A 21976-nucleotide genomic window follows, 5' to 3' on the forward strand; every position below is an offset into this window, starting at 1 on the left:
ATCATGAAGTATTACCAGATGAGGGCACGTAGGATTTCATCATCCCCTGTAGAAGTTATCTCCCTTTTATTGGGTTTTTTCAACATGGCCCCCCCCCTCGTTGTTTTTAAAGATATCATGACTTTATGTGGACAATAGGTAGATCTCATCATGATGTATTACAATATGAGGGCACGTAGGATTTCATTATCCCCTTTGAGAGTTGCATCCCCTTGAAGCAATTTCTTTTATTTGCATTTTTCTTAAAAAGTATAAGAGATAGAATCGAATTGAAAATGGCAGCATCTACAGTAACAATTGGCAATGTTAATAAACATAAACAATTAGTATGTTATCAATCCTTATAAGAAGTTATTACCCTTGTAAAATTTTACACAATTTTTTAAAAATTGTATTTCGAGAACCGGAAGTCATAGAGACTTGGGACCTTCACCAATAATCTTTAATTCATGTGACCTTTAATTTGCACCCAAGGTCAAAGGTCACTGAGTGCAAAAACAATTTACGCTGCAATTTCAAGCTTACATATTAAGAAAACGATAAGAGTTTGCTGCATACATAATGTGTATAAAATGTTCCTCTCGACGAGCTCTATATTTTATACATTAAGCTTAAAAATGTCCGACCGTCTGTTCAAAAGTTACGACGAGATAATTCTTTAAAGTATAGTTTTGTGTGCATATCTTTTAAAAGGTAACAGATATCAACCTACTATGAACTGCAAAAATGATCAGTATTTTAAGACCTTCAGTTTGAGGTCAATGTCAGGTCATGATGAAATTTTACCTTGACCTTCAAAGTGTACTATGACCTTGACCTTGTGGCATTTGAAAGGTCAAGTGGTCCTGAGTTGAATGGTGGTAGTCCCATGTCTCTACGACTTCCGGTTCTCAAGTTTGGTATTAAATTATATATTTGATGATTCATTGTTACCTTGATGAACTTTGGAATTGTCCCAAATTTTTGTCTACAGTGTTGTCCTTCAACTGCAGATCAATTATCATTTAACAGATTTGAAATATCTATTGTCGTTTTAGAGATAATGCAGTTTGAAATTTTGCGAGCGGAGGCATGTATTTCTGAATCAACAACAGCTTACCACCTGAAATTTTCAGAAATTGAAGACTTAAACATGGTTATATGTTTGACTAATTACCAGAAACTTTCAATGAAAAACTAAAAAAAAAATCAATTTGAAATTTTCATCTTTTACATTGACTTTGTAAGTTTCATAAGTTCTATTTATATAATTGATATTGCATCATTTTTGGCACTTTGCCAAATTCGGTCATTATGTATATCAAATTGATGGTCTTAATGGGCTCTACTCAAAAATGAAAATTTCAAACCCCTTTTTCATCCCAGTGGGAAGGGTGGGGTCATTTAGTGCAAAAAATTCAAACTTCTCAGATGGTTAGGTTGTTGCATATCAAATGAAAGTCCATAAAGCGTACATTTCAAATATCAAATTGACGTCCCCAAAAAATGGGTTGGGTGGGGTCATTGAGTGCAGAAAATAAATTGTCTTCTAAGGTAAGGTTGTTGTATATCAAATGAAAGGTCATAATGTGTACATTTCAAATATCAAATTCCTGTCCTCCAAAAATGAGGTGGATGGGGTTATTAAGTGCAAAAATCAAACTTTCTAGAACATGGCGTTGTCGCATATCATATGAAAGATCATCAAGTCTACATTACATATATCATACTTCCGATATCAAAAATGTAGGCGGATGGGGTCATTAAGTGTAAAAAGTGAAAATTTTCAGAAGGTATGCTTGTCGTATATCAAATGAAAGGTCTTAAAGAGTACATTACAAAATCATCACTTTTACAGGAAAGACCTTTCAATTGTTTTACAAACAATTGAGATACTAGTTTATATATGATTTTACATGAGCGATATATATGTTTATATTTCTAATAACGAAGTAAGTCATAAAGGATAACAAAGATCAACAAAGGTTAGATTTTTACATTTCCGGAAATTTTTACACATTGCTCGTTTCAGTTTCATTTTTAGAAAATTAACTTCCGGTAATAATAGTTTAGTGCACTATATTATTGTTTTTCAAAATAGGAATTTTGCAACTTTAACAATTAACTCAAGGAGACCTTTATATAAAACAAATAAGTATTATTCTTACGAGAGAGTCGGGGATTGTATTCAAGTGCATGCATGAGAATCTTCTATAGCAGAAAAGGATTTCGGTAATTCATTTTACATGTTTTAATGCCATAATGCATTAATGGTGAAGGAGGCAGAGTCTGCATGAAGCAATTTGCTGATTTTGGCTAGTACAAATAATTATGACGTCTGGCAAGGCCTGTCACTAGGAAGGCGTCCCAGAAAAAAATTAAAATAGCCTTGCCAGACGTCATAATTATTTGGACTAGATTTTGGCATGCATTGATCTGATACTGCAGAGTGCAGACCCAAAATCCCCCAAAAGAAGTTGGTATCAAAATTAAGAGTGTGAATAATTTCATCTTCTATCCAGATGATATTGGTTTATAAAGTTGGTCTGTTTCTAGAAAGAAAAAAAAAATTCTCGTCATCACAAAAGAGTCATTTTCTTATCCCAGTAATAGATTACCTAAGCCGTATTCATGGTATTTGGCACAACTTTTTGGAATTTGGGTCCTCCATGCTCTTCAACTTTGTACTTGTTTGGCTTTATAACTATTTTGATCTGAGCGTCACTGATGAGTCTTACATGTATGTAGAAGAAACGCGCGTCTGGCGTATTAAATTATAATCCTGGTACCTTTGATAAGGCCAAATAAAAATATATGTGTGGTTCCAGTTACCCGCCCGACCCTAGTCTAAACCCCCCGACCCTAGAACCTTTTTTTTCATTTCTAAAAAATAAATTTTCAAAACGATCAAATTTTGAGGATTGTGAATTTATATAATTAAATTCATAGATTTCTGTCATCCAAAATGCAACAAAATCAACTAAAACATGACATGACTGTTTATTTTACAACCAAACACATGTAAAAATGGCGAACTTCCAGTAGGGGCGTGTATGATATTACAATCAATTTCGGTAAACACACAATTTTTTTCTGAAATTTGGAAATCTAAAATTAAAATTAAAAAAAAAAAAAAAATTGCCGCCCTACCAACCCATTTTTTTAAAAGTATGTAACTGGAACCACACATATATTTTCTCTTGGCCCAACTATTGTAACATGATTTAAATTGTCTCATTTTATTGCCAGTCAATAATTAAAATATCCCCTTGAGCCATCGGTATAAATGAACTAATATATTTTCCCCAAATCCAACATTTCACGAACTTTTATTCCCAATTGCATGGGCCCTGGCCAGGATATGGGCCCCTTCCCCTAAATACTAGGAAAATCACTGATTTTTTTATAAAAACTGGATTCATTATTATTCATTGGACAACAATTTCGTTGGTATATACTGCAGGTAAACCACGAAATTAACTGATCAATGAAGAAGAAATTTTAAATTGGCATTTATACAGACTTTGGTTTTACACTAGTAATTTTTTGGGGCCCTTTCTAGCTTACTGTTCGGTGTGAGCCAAGGCTCCGTGTTGAAGACCGTACTGTGACCTATAATGGTTTACTTTTATAAATTTTGACTTGGATGGAGAGTTGTCTCATTGGCACTCATACCACATCTTCTTATATCTATTTGTCAAAACCATAAAAACAAATATCCACAAAAATGCAATTTTAGCTAAATTCACGAAAAAATTGAAATTCACGAAAAATAAATGAATCCACTGTAAACATGGTAAATGATCAATGAAAGAAAATAAAATTGCTACCAATAAACAAACATACACACATGATTTTAATGGTTCCTATTTCCTGGCAGAAAAAAGAGGTAATGCAGGTAAAATCGTTTTATTTTTTAACACTATATAACATATACAATTCATGGAGAATTTTGGGACTTAATCATTGTAAATTGTGCTCAAACAATAGAATGTTCATAATATCTGTTAGGGTCAACATAAAAATTAAGGGAAGGGATAGCGAGGCAGATAATATAACTATATTTTGTTCAGGCCTTATCAGGATTTTAATCAGAAATGTAAAATGTATATCTTCTATGACTTGTAATAACTCAAGACTAGATGAATCTGATTTATTTATTAAAGCTATTTTCTACATTTTTAATTGCAGATAGACACAAAAGATAGCTACAATGTAAATAATGGCTTAAAAGAACGGAATGGAGATGTTGATGTAAATGTTGACGAAGATACTGAAGATAGACGACAATGGGGCTCTAAATGGGAGTTTATTCTGTCATGCATTGGACGTTCTGTAGGATTAGGAAATGTATGGCGTTTCCCTTACCTGGCCTATGAAAATGGAGGAGGTGTTACTGTTATTCATGTTTATAGCTGTTAAAGCTTACGTTAATTAAATGATAAATAGAACTATACCATTGAATGATACATTAATGCGTGATTTAAATTAACATAGTTAAGTGAAATATATCTGAGCGCTTATTTTACAATACTAGTTGATAATCAATGATCTAGATAGTAAGATATTACATGGCCACTAGGCTGACTAGCCCAATGTTCATTTTTACGAACAAGTTACCACAGTTGACTGAAGGTCAATCAGGGTGAATTGTCATGGTCAATTTGAAGAATCTACTCTTACCTAATAATTACAATCATTTTAACAGCTGAAATGTATGGGAAAAATTAATGAATGCAATAATAGTTTATCACTGCATGTATCTCATATACATGTAAGGACAAATTTAAGGAGTTGAATATTTTAAAGAATAAATGTACTGACAATAACTGGTATAACAGGTTTTGTTTGACTAAATCATTTAAGTTGATTGGTTTTTATGGCGTTGTTTTTTAAAAGACAATCATGTTTTACCCAAATATTTAAAATCTGATCGATCTTTACTGCTTCTTAACTGGGTGTATATTTGTACATTGTATAGTTATGACTCACTGAAAGAAATCTTTGGAAATGATTTGTAAATTGAAATGTAGACAACTTAATGACATGTCTTTCAAAATTCAAGTACATGTGTTACCAATGTGAAAACTGATTGAATTTAAACATGTATTAAAATTATTTCATATGTTATAATGTAAAGATTAATTTTAGTCTGAAATTTAGCATAATATTAAATGATTTGACAAGAAAACAGTAAGAACATGTAGACTAGATACATGTATGTAAATTATGGTTAACACCTTCACACTGCAGGTTTTTCATTAAATTTCTAGCTTCTAATAGATACATAGACAGAATCAAGTTATTCTAACCAAAAGTCTGACTTAAAAGTTTTTATTGTTCTGAATTAGTAAATTGCAAATTTACATTGTCTGACATAACTCTTTTTAACCCTTTCACAAAGCCAAAATTTATAGAAGAAAAGATTTACTGTTAGTCTGCAGAGATGGGTCCGATTACTTTCAATGTAATTGATTAAATTACAATTACTTTGTCATTTGTACGATTAAATTAAATTAATGATTACATCATTTCTGAAAGTGTCTGATTAAATCAATGATTACATTGGCAAAGTAATCATGATTACATCTGATTACAATGAATTTAAAAAAAAAACATTTTGAATGATGTGGATGAATTACCGTTTAATATATCAAGAGCATTTTAGAAAGGATTTTGTTTGATATATTATAAAATGATAACTTCAAACTTCATCTATTTAATAAACCACAAAAGTTCACTACATACATACATGAACATTGTGTCACTGGTTATGACCCATTACACTTTATCATCATTGATCTCTGAATTATTTTGACTTCAATGGAATATAGCTTTATAAAGAGTTTGCTGTTTACCTTCTGACCTCTTCCAGACTTTACAAGGTGCTGTTTATGGAAGTTAAAATATGGATGAAATAAAGTTGCCAGATAAAAACTATGTAAAATGTTAATAGAATTGTTAAATCAAATTGTAAACATAAACAAGTACTAAAATCATTGAATTTTACATGTCCAGTCCAAATACATACAAAAATTTGCTTATTTTAAACAAAATATTAGTCCAACTTTTAATTTAGTTTGTGCTAATGAGATAAATTTCCAACATGTCCACATGTCTGATTAATCTCTTATCATATATATTGTCCTATAGGTAAACTCAATTGGTAATTGCAATAAAAACAAACCTTAATTGGTTTCCTACCTGTCAATTCAAAGTTGACAAAAATCACAATATTAACAAAAGATTATAATTCAGGGTTAAAGAAAAGTATACTTAAATATAACAGTTATTATCAAATATATATAAATTTTGACTTGGATGGAGAGTTGTCTCATTGGCACTCATACCACATCTTCTTATATCTATGTACATCTTTAAATTGCGAATATATGTACAATATCTTTTACTAAGGCCAGAGACATATAATTGTATTATATGTCTGTTCTTAGGCTTATGATGACTTTTCAATACTGTAACAGTTTATTTTTTACTGAAGTATAATAATCAATTAACATGTCATGATTTATAAAATACTAAACCAAACTATTTAAACGTATTAAATATTTATTAAATAAGAATAACAAAAAGGTTCATTTATTGACCATAAACACAGTTTAAGATTTTTTTCATTGTAATCAGAATGTAATCAAAAAGTAATCAGGATTACAGGGTATTTTGAAAAGTAATTGATTAAATTAAATTACATGTAATCAGATTTTTGGCTGATTAATGATTACAATGATTACTTGAAAAATTGTAATCAATTACAGCTGATTAACGATTACAATTACAATTACCCCAAGTCTGTTAGTCTGTAAGGAAACTAAACATGTTAAATGATTAAAGTGTCATTAGCTGCCAGATTCATGCTAAAAAAATAGAGATTTATACTCTAAAATTTTTATTTATTGAGTATTTTAAGTTTTTTCTATAGGCAACAATGCATAATGCATGGAATCATTATAAAGTATCAGCATCTCCTGTTTATCATAGTATTGTATGCAATTCACATATTAAATGTCTAATTAACCATCATCACAGGTCGCATCACACCTAAATATTTCTAATGAGAATGTGACACAAATATAAATAGAGACAAGTTCTAGTTTTGGATTTCATATCATAGATAAAACTATATTGTAAATTGTTTTATTGTTTTATAAGTAAAAAGATTTTGGTGGAAGAACTCAATCAGTCAATGAAAAAATCTTCCAACTGCTTTAACTGTTGCAGATGACAATCTTTTCAATATTTGATCTGTGTACAAAGGGTCCACAACTGTGGCAGCAAGGGTCTACAACTGTGGCAGCAGGGTCCACAACTGTGGCAGCAAGGGTCCACAACTGTGGCAGCAGGGTCCACAACTGTGGCAGCAAGGGTCCACAACTGTGGCAGCAGGGTCCACAACTGTGGCAGCAGGATCCACAACTGTGGCAGCAGGGTCCACAACTGTGGCAGCAGGGTCCACAACTGTGGCAGCAGGGTCCACAACTGTGGCAGCAAGATGGGTTACTTGCATACAAATTTTCAGTCCAATAAACCAACAAACAATCATATATCTTAATATTTGAGAATTTTACTCACATTTTTTTTCTTAATTTCAGCTGCCTTCCTGATTGCTTATTTAGTCCTACAGTTCCTGATAGGAAAGCCCATGTACTTCATGGAGTTAGAAATGGGTCAATTCTCTGGTTTAGGACCAACAGGGGTTTGGAAAATGAACCCAAGTGCTAAAGGTAATAGTGTTTTTGTAGTAGTATTTGTTAATTGATATTTCATGGTTTGAAGAAAAAAATCATTGGTTTATTATTTGTTTAATTTATAATTAGTGTTTCAATCTTTGAAGTTTGAGATGATGATGGAGAGACATTTTTAAGATATGTGATGTTTGAAAGAAATAAAAATAGGGTTTTAATCCACCTACAAAAAACATTTCATTGTGGAATTTGGCAACCTAGAATTATTTTTTTTAATTTTGATCTTATTTTGCCTAATGGTATTATATTGTTTTTCCACATCTGATGAGAAAAGTTTGCTGGTACATGTAATATTGAAGTATATCTGAAATACATTTACAATTTTCATTTGTAAATGTGAGAAAACTATAGGTGTCGAATTTTATACAAAATAATTTTATGCAGGTTTAATGTATTGTAAATGATGAATTTTGTACAAAGATTTATTACATAATACAAAATATTTTCAATTTCTTCATGTTATAAAATAATTTATTTCGTATTAAATATAAATAACACAAATGTATTAACTTTGCAGGTATTGCTATATCTATGGCTCTAATATCCTTAGTAGTTGCAATCTACTATAACATGATCATGGCCTACATGTATACACTGAATATAAATCTTATACAGATGTATTAACTTTGCAGGTATTGGTATATCTATGGCTCTAATATCCTTAGTAGTTGCAATCTTCTATAATGTGATCATGGTCTATACACTGATCTACTTCTTCTCCTCTATGCAGAAAACTCTACCTTGGACTGTTTGTGAAGATGTAAGTATGGTCTAGACTAGGGATTTGGAACAATTTCAAGATGGACATTATAAAAATGAGGAAACAGTTATTATTCAAAATTTTGCTCAATTTTCCATATACTGTGGATTCATTATTATTTGTTGGATACAAATTTTCGTGGGTTTTGTGGGTACAGGTGAACCACGAATATAAATGTACAACGAATTACACATTTTCTGTAGGCTTTGTAAGCAGAGGTTAGCAAAATCACGAAATCAAATATCAACAAAAATGCAAGTTTTTCTCAATCCACCCTAATTGATACCCAAGAAAATAAATGAATCCACAGATAGGAATGAATTGTGGTATGATTGCCAATGAGACATAAAAGCTTTTTTCTCATTATGGGAATTTTCAAGAAGTAACTAAACTTGACTAAAATTCAGTTAGTTTCAAGTATATGCACTCGAGTCTCATAAAACATAATGGCCTTTTTCTGAACATTTGACTAAAATGAATGCCTGAAGCTGACCTAAAGCTGTCATTTTGAGCATTTATACAAAACACTGCTCACTATGGACATACTAATCAATTAATTTTGATTATTGATGGTATGAAAAATATTACAACATGTGAATTTGCAATATTGTGTAACTGTATATAGCAGGCATGTTTTGCGCTAAAATGTCAAAACCTTATTTAGTTATTTTTTCTAAGATATATTTAAAAAAAACTGTTCAGATCCCATTGCCAGAACCATATATGTTCTAAACTGCCATGATAAGTCCACCATAAATTTTGACAGGGATTGTTAAACCACTTGGCTCAAAGAGTTTCAGCCAAGTACTCATATAAAAATAAGTAGATGAAGTATGATTGCCAATGAGACAACTATCCACCATATAAATAAGCAATTAAAGGTCACACGACAGTTTGAAAAAATGAGAAAAAAATACTTTATAGTCGACTATGAAATCACCATGAAACATTTTATAAAACAATTAAATGAGAACTAAAACCGGGTTTATAGATATCAATTCATATACATTGGTGTCTTCTTCTAAATAAAAGTTATTCATGTAATATTTGCCACTGGATGTTTAATTATTATCACAATTGTCTTTTAATATATAGCCATTCTTGTAACAAGACCTAGATGTAGTTAACCTTCCAATGTTTGTATTGTAGGAATGGTTACCATTAGGATGTGTGGAGCAGTCGACACAGAGATTAGACTATTGCTCTATGAACATTACACAATTATTGACTGATAACAAAGCGTGTAGATGTTTTTTGAACGGTACAGATTCTATATTGTCTGACCAGGGATTTAACGGTACTAATGTCACATACCAAGGAGATGTCCCAGTACCTGTAGCACAGCTGTATTTTGAGTAGGTCATAGTATTCAAGGTCATAAATTTTATGGAAGGATGTTTGTTAAGTTTATAAATTTTACAGTAGTATATATAAAATCTGCTTTTTAAAAATGAAATCAGGTTAAAAAATTGACACGTCTTTCGGCCTGAAACTTTATTTTTGTAAAGAAAGATATAATTATATACTGTGGATTCTTTAATTTTCGTGGGTACCAATAGTCCATTTGCCAATTACCAATTTGATTCTGTTATTACACACTTTTTAAACAAATTACTTCCCTTTGTCAATCGTCGACTGGTTCCATACCGGACAAAATTGGCATTTACCAATGCAAAGCATGATGAATTGAAAGTGATGTATCGTCGGTTTAACTAATTTTTCATTAAAAAATATTTCTGATGTCAAAAGTATTTAGCTGAACAACAAATTAATGTAATCATAAGATTTAAAAACCTTAAAGATTACTCACATTACGCACAGGTAAATTTGCTCTTTCTGCTGGCTCTCCATTGTAAATAAAAATTAATGTCCCTCATAAGGGAGACAACTAAAAAAGGGATCTTTTATTACAGGGTCAATTGGCAAGTAGCCTATTTACGTGGGTATTTTATTTCATGATTTTACCAATGTCTGTGTTCAAGGCAATAGAACATTTGTACATGTAATCGTTAAGCATTTAATTTCCTGGTTCACCTATTTCAACAAAACCCAGAAAACTAATATCAAACAAATAAAAAGGAATCTTCAGTAACAGTTGTCTTTTGTACAACTACAACAATCCAAATAGTTTAAATATGAAATGGATGTTATCTGTAAGATTAATACCACCCCTATTCTAAGAACAATTTCTTTTTCAGTAAAACTGTAATAAACAAGGCTGATGATTTCTACCCAGACACAGGAAATCCACAATGGAAGTTAGCACTCTGTCTGCTGTTGTCGTGGATTGTTGTTGTTCTCTGTTTAGTAAGGGGAATTAAGTCATCTGGAAAAGTAAGTTTTATGATATATATGTATGCAAGTCAATATCTTATAATATAGAGCACATTCATTTATATTTTGTGTGTTTAAGACAATACAATTTGATAGAGCACCTTTGAAATGGAAGTGTGTGTGATCTTATTTATATTTGTTTGATTAACCATAGTTTGCCTTGCAAATTTATACATCATATGTTTTGAAATGAATAGATTTTTAATCGGCAGTGATTTGCTCATTCCTAAGCTAACAAGATTTGTTTATTTTTGCCAGACAAACTACGTTTTACTTTACTAAGACAGATTGAGTAATTGTTCTGTTATTACCATTGATACTGTCAATATAGCCTTTGAAATTGTAACATTTGGAGATAAAAGTTCTGTTAGAAGCTATTGACACATTTTCAAAGTTTGTGCAGGATGCCATTAAGTCCATTTTACAAATATTCAATTTGGATGCATTCCGTAAAGGGGGATTGTTTTCGATGAACTTAGGTGGCTTTTGATATAACTTAGCATTTTAATATATGAATTTATTTGTAGGTTTTCAACCCATAAATCTTTTTTTATTTTTTGCTGGACTGGAACTTTTACTTTTTATCTTTTCAGGTTGTATATTTCACAGCCACATTCCCATATGTTATCTTAATTGTTGATTTTGTTGATCCGAGGAGCTACACTAGATGGTGCTATTGATGCAGTAAAATATTTTTTGATACTTGAATGGTCCAAACTAGCAGATCTAAAGGTATATATATGAGTCATGATTATAAGATATACAGAAATAGTGGTCATTATCATCATAGACAATTGTACTGAATTTTGTTTTAAATTCAATTCCCTGTGTTTGTCTATTAATTATAGTGTTTTTTTTATACCATGGGTACCTAAAATTTGAGAAGTCCTATATTTGATTTGTAACTCTTTCAAGTTGGTACCTAACACTACAGGGAGATAACTCTGTAAAAATCAGCTGAGTGTTTTAATAATGTTGTATTATGTTAAGGAAATATTAGCTTCTCAATGATCAGAATTAGTGTTTGTCTAACTGCTATATATCCAATGAAATTTTTTAATCAAGGTGTTTGGTACCACCTTAAGATTAATTTGTAAATATTTTTAAATTAAAATTCACTTCTATGCTGGGGGCAATTTGTATTTCAGCTTGTGAGTTTAAATGATACCTTATGAGGGGAACCTAAGGAGGTTGATATTCCTGACTTCAGACTATTTACTATGAGATATATTGTTAAAAGTTCCTTTACCCATGTCTGTCTAGTACCACAATATGTTTTAGGGCCTTCCATTGCTTTAATAGCCCTGAAAAAATTATAAAGGAAAAAGTTTTACTTTAATTTGAAGGACATATTTATTTTATCTTTTAAATTATGTATTACAACATATATATGTAAGACTCAGATCAACGTCCGTTCCTCGAATCGACGTCCAAAGCTGACGTCACAATAAAATAAGATTCCAAATCGGCGGCAAATTATATCCCCCTCTAACCGAGGTCCAATGTTTGGCTCCTCTAATCGACGTCCAAATTTAAGCTTCTCTAATCGCTGTCCGTTTTAATGGACCTATGGAAAGATGCAAACGCCGAGACATTTTTGGCCAACATGCCGTATTATACGGAAATATATTTAAAACAAATGAACAAAACTACAGAAATGGGGACAAGCAAAGTTTATAACAGAACTGAAACGTGGATTGTCCGAGAAGAATAAATATAAAAAAAGTAGTAAAGACAGTTCTAGGTCAATATTTTTACAACCAAAACATAGGTTATGTGACAAATAAAATATATTTAAAAATCTTTTTTTTTAAATGTATTACCAATGTTTACAGGTTGTGATATCAATTTTTATGTAATTTAAGAGCTTATTAAAAACAATGAGATGTGGTGAGATTGCTAATCGGACAACTATACACCAGAGTTCAAATGAAGTGATTGTAAGCAATTATATAGCCCTTTACCTTTATAGCTTGCTGTTCGGTGTGAGCCAAGGCTCCGTGTTTAAGACTGTATTTTGACCTATCATGTTTTTCTTTTATAAACTGGGACTTGGATGGAGAGTTGTCTTTTTGGCACTCATACCACATCTTCTTATATCTATACCGTACGTCCTTCAACAATGAATCATGGATTGATAAAGTCAGCAATTAAAGGTCAAGACATGAAACATATAAAACAATTATTATAGAACTAAAAACTAACCTATAACAAAAAAAATTCTGAACAACAAATATGCAAGACATAAACCAACGACAACCACTAGACTACAGGCACATAAAATATTTGGCAGGGTTTAACATGTTTGTGAGCGCTTAAGCCTCCCCTAACCTGAAACAGTGGTGTAACATGTACAGCACAACATAAAAACATAATGCCAATTTATTTTGTATATTTTTCACTCCAGGTGTAAAACAAATGAATTTGTTGAAAAAATTCTTACAGAGTCCAAATTATAATACTCTAACAGTTGGCATTTACTTCTTTATTTTGTCCATTGTTGAAGACTATATATATGTCGTTTTGTTTTCTTTGTCGTTGGGTTCTTATTTAAGTATACGCATATGCCATTTATTAATATGCATGTACATGTATAAGTGTAAGTGCAGCAATTTCTTTTTTTATTATTCATTGATATTGAACATCGATAAGAGAAGACTACAATAAATCGGACATCGTTTTGGTAATACATGACGGCACATTGGACGTCGACTTGAGAATGTGACGTCCGAATTGGACGTCGATTTGAGGAAAGGATGTCCATTAGAGACCGGATGTCAATCTGAGTCTAACATATATATAATTTATTTATTATAGGTATGAGTTGCTGCAGCAGGACAGATGTTTTTCTCTCTCAGTGTATCGTTTGGTGGAATTATAATGTTTGGAAGTTACAACAAATTCAGCAACAATGTATATGGGTAAGATTAATTTTCCTTGACAGAAAATTTAAGTCTTTATTTATATTTATATGATCAAATATGATGGGATGTAATGTAATTAACATGGTCAGTTATTTTTTGGTAATTATTTTTATTATTGTTAACTATTACCTTCTGTCTGTCCAATTTTGTTTCTGTACTCTTAACTCTAAAGCTTGCCTCATCCAATTTTAATGAAACTCATACACAGTGCTACAAACTAATGAATTCATACGCAATGCTTACAGACAGTTTGAATTTGGGTAGTGATTCATTTACCGTTCTAGAAATAGATCCCTTTTAACTCGAAAATTGCAAAGCTTGAGCATGGCATTTGTGTGACAAATTCTTTTATTTCTAGCTTCATCTGTAGGGCCTTTATAGTATGTTTTAATAGTCATGTTTTATTATTTAAACACTGGTTTATATTTATAGTGATGCCTTGTTAATCGCTGTAATGGATCTGGTTACCAGTATAATAGCAGGTTTTGTCATCTTTTCAACATTTGAAGGATTAGCTAAGAAAACAGGACTTCAAGTCTCAGAAGTTGCCAGGGGAGGTAAGCAAGGATGTTTTCCATTTTTGATCAAACGTTACTTTTCAATACATTGTAGAGATTATGGAATAGATTTAGATGAAGAAATAGTTTACCATAAATTACTTTGTAATTTTCTTGTAGCATGCCTTAGGTCTTTATTTGTAAAGCTATTTTTAAATTTAAATTCTAATATGACAACCTGTTATCGTCAACCAGTATAATCATAGTATATCTACTTTTAGCGCAAGCACATAACTACATAAAACTAGCTGTTCCGTGTTACGCCCAACTTAATTATACTACCAGGTATTCTCAAATTTTGACATTAAAACCCACAGATTATAGTCCAAGATTCAGATACCATTTAGTTATATCTATTCTAAAGCAAAATAAACATATCAGTCCATTTCAATTTATTTTTTCGTGCTGAAATTTCATCAAAGGAAAATTTCATGAAATATTATCGTCTTTGCATGGCAATGAAACAAGGTGACATCATATGTATGTTTTCGTAATCAAAAAATCAAATGTAAACACTCAGTGTTTTAAAGCTTCTATACATCTCAGAATGCAATAAAATTACATTAGAAGAACATATGTAGGTGAAAAATACGATTTAAATTTTTTTGTTTTATTAAATTATATAATATTATCATATGGGGGTAAAATGGAACAGCCAAAACAGTATCTTGCGTAAAGGGCTATCACAGTTAACAAAATTACTGAATTTGTCCCATTAGAATCCAAATAATTCATGGCAGCCACAAATCTACAGCTGCCATGAATTATTTCTTAATTCATATTTTCCTTTAAGATTTTAATCAAAGATGATATTTGATATTGAATTTGATACCACTGAGACTATCACAACAATTCAGAAATGATCCTCTGTTCAGAATCTGTTAAAACAAACAAAAAAATCTCTAGTAGAAAATACAATTCATTAATTATATTTTTTTCTGTTACAGGTTATGGATTAGCCTTTGTAGCCTACCCTGAGGCATTGTCTAACCTACCTCTACCTCAATTATGGTCTGTTTTGTTTTTCTTCATGTTGTTTACACTTGGACTTGACAGTGAGGTAAGACAGATAGTTGTACATTTTATTTAAAGGAAAAGGATTATCTCCCCTTTGCACCTATAAATCGTGTTTAATGGTAATATAAACTACAGGAGTTCTTTTCTAATAAATTTTGTAAAAGACCAGGACTTTTTTCTAAGTTTTGACTGGAAATAACCCATCTATTACATTAGTATGATAATTTCGTCTTATACTCTTAACAAAACTTGAATATTATTCCCAACATTTTTTTTTTAATTTGTGCAATGATAATAATACTGTGGATTCTTTTATTTTTTATGGATTGAGGAATAATTATATTGTTGTGGACTATTTCTATGCAAACCTATAGGCAAGTTTTATTTTATAAAGCATTGGTTCCCTATGAAATACCAACAAGTCCAGTTTGTAAGATAGTCATAGATTAGTATGAAACAGAATCAACTGTTACAGCCGATTCCATTGAGTGTGTAGGCAAAGGTAATATCTTTGGTTAGCTTGCTTGCTAGCTGAACCATGAAGTCATTATAAGGTAAGGTATACTACCCTCCTTTCAAAGTAGCTTAGTCCTACAGACAGATAATCTATCGGACTAGTCTACTCTTAAAAGGAGGATAGTTTACCTAACCTAGTCTTCACGGTTCAGCTAGCAAGCAAGCTAACCAATACTATTACCTTTGCTTACACACTCATTGAAATCGGCTGTAATTCTTTGAGTTTTGTGATATGTAATGCCTATTTTTATTTTGCAGTTTGCTTTATTGGAGACAGTTTTGACATGTATACAGGATGAGTTCCCAAAACTTAGAAAATATAAGAGTCACATGTGTATTGGATTGGGAGTGATATGTTTCTTTATGGCTTTACCATGTATAACACCAGTAAGTATAAAAGTCATATGTGTATTGTTGAATTGTGTGTTTCTTGGCTTTGAGGTGTGTTATGCAAGTGAGTGTTATAGTCGTGCTCATATGTATGTTTTGGTGCACATGGTGGGTTTCTTCTTGGCCTTGACATGTTACACCAGTAGCTTTAAAGTCTTATATGTATTTTATTCTTCTTGAACAGTAATTATTTTATTTTCTGCTCTTTCACAAAATGTCTATTTTATCTAAATTGATATTAAATGTATCATTGAAAATTCTAAAAAAAATAGTTACAATATAAGGGAAATAACTCTGGTACTTTTTTATTTATACTATACAAAACAGACTCTACTTTTATAAGCAATTGTGAATGAAATAATGTAAAGAAGATTTAAACAAATTGTAACGAAATTGATATGGTTTTGAAGGACAATGCAAGATGTTTTTTACTGTGGCAAAGGGTAGAGGAGTACATAATGTTTCTTGATAAAATTTAAAAAGATACAGAGAACACCAAAATGACAATCACTATTTTAGATTAATAAGAATACTTAAATGGCTAAGAGTGCATAGTATGAGGTAAAATAACAAAGAACTTGACAAAGTATAAAGTCTTTATAATATTTTTATATAGTTGTTAAAATATATTGAAGTATTTGTGCAGAGTTTTAGATATTAAGATATTGTTTAGTTCCAAAATTGGAGACTGATGCAAATTGACTTGAGATTATCTCTAAAGAAATTATCGTAGTCTAATTAGATGAAGTGGTTTGCATGCGTTGAACTCCGTCTTGTTTGTAAATGATGTTTTATTATTTTTACAGACAGGAGATTATATAGTAGGATTGATGGACAGTTATGGCGCTGATTTCTCTGTATTGTGTGTAGCCACATGTGAATGTGTATCCGTACTATGGGTTTATGGTGAGTGATTTCTCTGTATTGTGTGTAGCCACTTGTGAAAGTGTATCCGTACTATGGGTTTATGGTGAGTGATTTCTCTGTATTGTGTGTAGCCACATGTGAATGTGTATCCTTACTATGGATTTATGGTGAGTGATTTCTCTGTATTGTGTGTAGCCACTTGTGAAAGTGTATCCGTACTATGGGTTTATGGTGAGTGATTTCTCTGTATTGTGTGTAGCCACATGTGAAAGTGTATCCATACTATGGATTTATGGAAAGTCATTTCTCTGTATTGTGTGTAGCCACTTGTGAATATGTATCTGTACTATGGGTTTATGGTGAGTGATTTCTCTGTATTGTGTGTAGCCACTTGTGAAAGTGTATCCGTACTATGGGTTTATGGTGAGTGATTTCTCTGTATTGTGTGTAGCCACTTGTGAAAGTGTATCCGTACTATGGGTTTATGGTGAGTGATTTCTCTGTATTGTGTGTAGCCACATGTGAATGTGTATCCTTACTATGGGTTTATGGTGAGTGATTTCTCTGTATTGTGTGTAGCCACATGTGAATGTGTATCCTTACTATGGGTTTATGGTGAGTGATTTCTCTGTATTGTGTGTAGCCACATGTGAATGTGTATCCGTACTATGGGTTTATGGTGAGTGATTTCTCTGTATTGTGTGTAGCCACATGTGAATGTGTATCCGTACTATGGGTTTATGGTAAGTCAGTCGTATTTTCTTTGAACAAGGAAGTTAAAAGGGTTTTAAATGAAGATGAACATCATGTTTCTTTATGAACATATGAATGAACCATAAACTTTAAATCAACAAAAATATTCATGGCCAAATGAATTTAAGATGATTTTTTTTTTTAACAATTTTCATGATTTATCATAAATCAAGCAGCTAAACATGAAGATCAAGAAATAAGATTTGGTATGAGTGCCAATGAGACAACTCTCCATCCAAGTCACAATTTGTAAACCATTATAGGCCAAAGTACAGCCTTCAGCACAAAGTCTTGGCTCACACTGAACAGCAAGCTATAAATGAGCAGTGCAAAACCATTCAGACATGATTGTCTAGTCGAAGTAGGAATGTTCAGTCCATGGCACAATTTAGAGAATGCCATGCTGTTACACGACAACACACTTGATGTATACAAAGCTATCCGGTTCTAACTTAAAAATTCTTCCCTAACATATATTATTTGTTTTAAAATTTCAGTTTGAGTTATCTGCCCTTTATTCTTATCAACCAACTTTTTCATCAGATACTTAAAATTAATTATTATTCATACCAAAAAAAATTGTTCTTTTTACTTTTTTTCACAGGAGTGACAAGATTTATAAAAGATATTGAATTTATGTTGGGTAAAACCCCAGCACCAACAACATATTGGTTGTTTTGTTGGGTGTTAGCTTCACCACTTCTTATTGGGGTAAGTAATATACTGTTCAGAAATTATTGTGAGGACTGGGTGCGATTGCAATAATTACATACATTATGACACCTGATGCATATATGTTTATGCAGATTAGACTTAATTACAATAAATTTCAAATTTTTATCCACTTTTAAAAAATCGCAATAATAAATGCATGCAAAAATTTATGAATATACAGAATTTCAGGTTTAATCATCTTTACTCTATGTATAAAACTTTTAGATATTTTTAAAATAATCTGTATATCAGGAAATATAAAAAAGATGTGGTATGATTGCCAATGAGACAACTCTTCACAAGAGACAAAAATGACACAGAAATTAACAACTATAAGTCACTGTACGACCTTCAACAATGAGCAAAGCCCATACCGCATAGTCAGCTATAAAAAGCCCCGAAAATAACAATGTAAAACAATTCAAAAATGTTTTTATGAGTATTTGAAATCTTTTCAAATATACTTTTCTTAACATTTTTATACTTCCTATTTAATTGTATTGTGCATAGCTATAGGTAGTGCACAACAGAGATCAAAATGCTCATTTGTCTAAGGGCCTATATTGTGATAAAAATCAGCACAAAATTCCACAACATGCTGTGAACAGTACAAATTACCACAACAACCAACAACATCCTACTTCTCTGGAAAAAAAGAAAGGTTCAAGCAAAAGTAACAAAAACATATAGTTAACTATTACTCAATTAAACACCATGCATCTAGGAATAAAAGAAAAGAGGAGGTCTTATATAGTGTAAAATAATATTTTAAGACTATTCTATATTTCATTCATTACTTGTTTTCACTGCTCATACTGAATAAATTTTACAGATTTTTGACAATTTATGTTGTTGGGGAAAAGCTACATGGTCTGTTTGTATACTATGAGATTGACTATGTACCTAAATTAAAGTAATATTTTAACCATTGCTTATGTATCATGTTGACTTTACATTACAGGGTCTGTTTGCATACCACCTAATCGAGTATGTACCACCTAAAGTAAAAGATGGAGTATTTTTCCCAGAATTCGCCCAGATTATTGGATGGTGTGTGACTGCCGTAGTGTTATGTTTTATACCTTTGTACTTTGAATTCATCATCACTCCTGGGAAAGTCACTGAAGTGAGTATACACTGAAATATTCAATTATTTAATTAATTGTTTTTTGGCAGTGTTGCTTTATAAATAGCACAATGTTGGATTTAAAAATTAAGAATTTTATTCAATGAAACATTGGGTACATGTGCTAAAGATTGCAATTGAATTTGCAAGGTAACTAAGTTGTATTTTGAAACAGGACAGAGACAGAGACCAAAAAGGTCTTCTTTGTGAGAGTTGCTCACTGTGAAATGCATTATTGTTTTCAAAGAATTTTTGGTTCAACTATCCATACAAAACTCATGAAAATTAGTACTCCATGAATTATAATTGATTCACAGTAATCTACATTTTTGATAACCACTGTAGATAACATTGCACCAAACGTCAACTTAACCACATATTATTGCACCAAACATCAACTTGACCACATATTATTGCACCAAACATCAACTGGACCACATATTATTGCACCAAACATCATTTTAACCACATATTATTGCACCCCAAACGTCAACTTGACCACAAATTATTGCACTAAACATCAACCTAACCACATATTATTACACCCCAAACATCAACTTGACCACATATTATTGCACCAAACGTCAACTGGACCACATATTATTGCACCAAACATCAACATGACCACATATTATTGCACCAAATGTCAACTTGACCACATATTATTGCACCAAACATCAACTTAACCACATATTGCACCAAACAAACGTCAACTTAACCACATATTGCACCAAACAAACGTCAACTTAACCACATATTGCACCAAACGTCAAATTAACCACATATTATTGCACCAAACGTCAACTTAACCACATATTGCACCAAACGTCAACTTAACCACATATTATTGCACCAAATGTCAACTTAACCACATATTATTGCATCAAACATCAACTTAACCACATATAATTTATATTTACAGAGACTTAGAATAGTAACAACGCCAACAGCTGGCTGGGGACCTAATACCAAGGAAAAATTATACAATGCTGACTCACAGTTAACAGACATTGGAAAAGCAGCTTACGCTTATGACAATCCAGCTTCACAATTATAAACTATAGCAATATTAGAATCATAAAGATTGTTTCTCTTTGAAGTATATTTCAAAATGAATTTATCACACATAGTTTCAGGGTACTTGTATAACAAAGAAATGCAGAGCTATTTTTAATTTTTACTCAATAGTGAAGAATTTTGTGAATATGACAGAAAACCATCACAAATATATTGTAAATAGGTTTTCTCCCTGACTTTTTTCAATATTTTAATCAATTCCAACATAATTTTAGTGCTGAATTTTGAAATGCACATAGTTTTACATCTTTTTACTATATAAATGCAAGATTTATAAAATGTTTTTAAAGTGAATTTATGGATTCAGTTTGAAAAATTACATTTCTTTGATTCTATATGACATTATTTTTTAACTTAAAACTCCTTCATTTTTTATAAGTGATTTTTTACATATCAAACAAGATTTTTTTACAAATTATATATATCTACATTTGTACATATCATGTATATCATTTCATAACGAGGAAAGATCTATGTTTTGGTGATTAATACATATTAGGTCTGAATCTGTCTAGTTTTATTATATAGATTGGGCAACGGATTCGTGTGGTAATTTTCTTGTATCCGTGTTTCCAAATATTACATTAACTATTAAAAGTAGATTGAAACTACAATTCCTATTAGTCTATATATTTAACTTTGTTTGGTATGACTTTACATGTTACAAAATCATTCTTTTACTGATAACTGTCCATAGTAATTACACTAAACAAGTAACTTAAAAAAGATGTAACAAAGCAGAATTTAATTGATAAAGTATTTTATTTTTTACTTGAGACAGAAATTGTTGTATTTTTTAAACAGAAATATTTTTAAGATAGTTTCCGTATTTTTATTATCATCGACATGTGATTTGTTGGTGATATTTTATTGTTATTGATATTGTTGAAATCCATGAATCGATTGTTTGTACAGTTATCTCATTAAAAATAAATAGATACAAACATTTGTACATTTTTTGTTTGAGTTTGCTGTTTCATAGATATATACACCCATTATCTCTATTCAATTGTATACAAACTAGACGTAATTATTGTCCTTTAAGTATCGCCTGCATCTGATTTGGTAGAATGTCGGACATAAGATGCTTAAAGGTTTGAAATTTCCATGTGGCATAGATAGTTTTACATCATTATCATAAAACAATACCTGCATAAAAATGACAATTTTTTTAATTTTGTAATTTTTCAAATTATTAGAAC

General features: G+C 31.1%; 1 pseudogene; it reads left to right on the top strand.

Annotated features, from left to right (window-relative positions):
* Window positions 1-275: 275 nt before the first annotated feature.
* Window positions 276-21726, top strand: LOC127718634 (sodium- and chloride-dependent neutral and basic amino acid transporter B(0+)-like; annotated as a pseudogene).
* Window positions 21727-21976: the final 250 nt, after the last annotated feature.

Source organism: Mytilus californianus, unplaced genomic scaffold (genome assembly GCF_021869535.1).
Source record: "Mytilus californianus isolate M0D057914Y unplaced genomic scaffold, xbMytCali1.0.p SCAF_10, whole genome shotgun sequence".
In the NCBI taxonomy this organism is placed as follows: domain Eukaryota; kingdom Metazoa; phylum Mollusca; class Bivalvia; order Mytilida; family Mytilidae; genus Mytilus; species Mytilus californianus.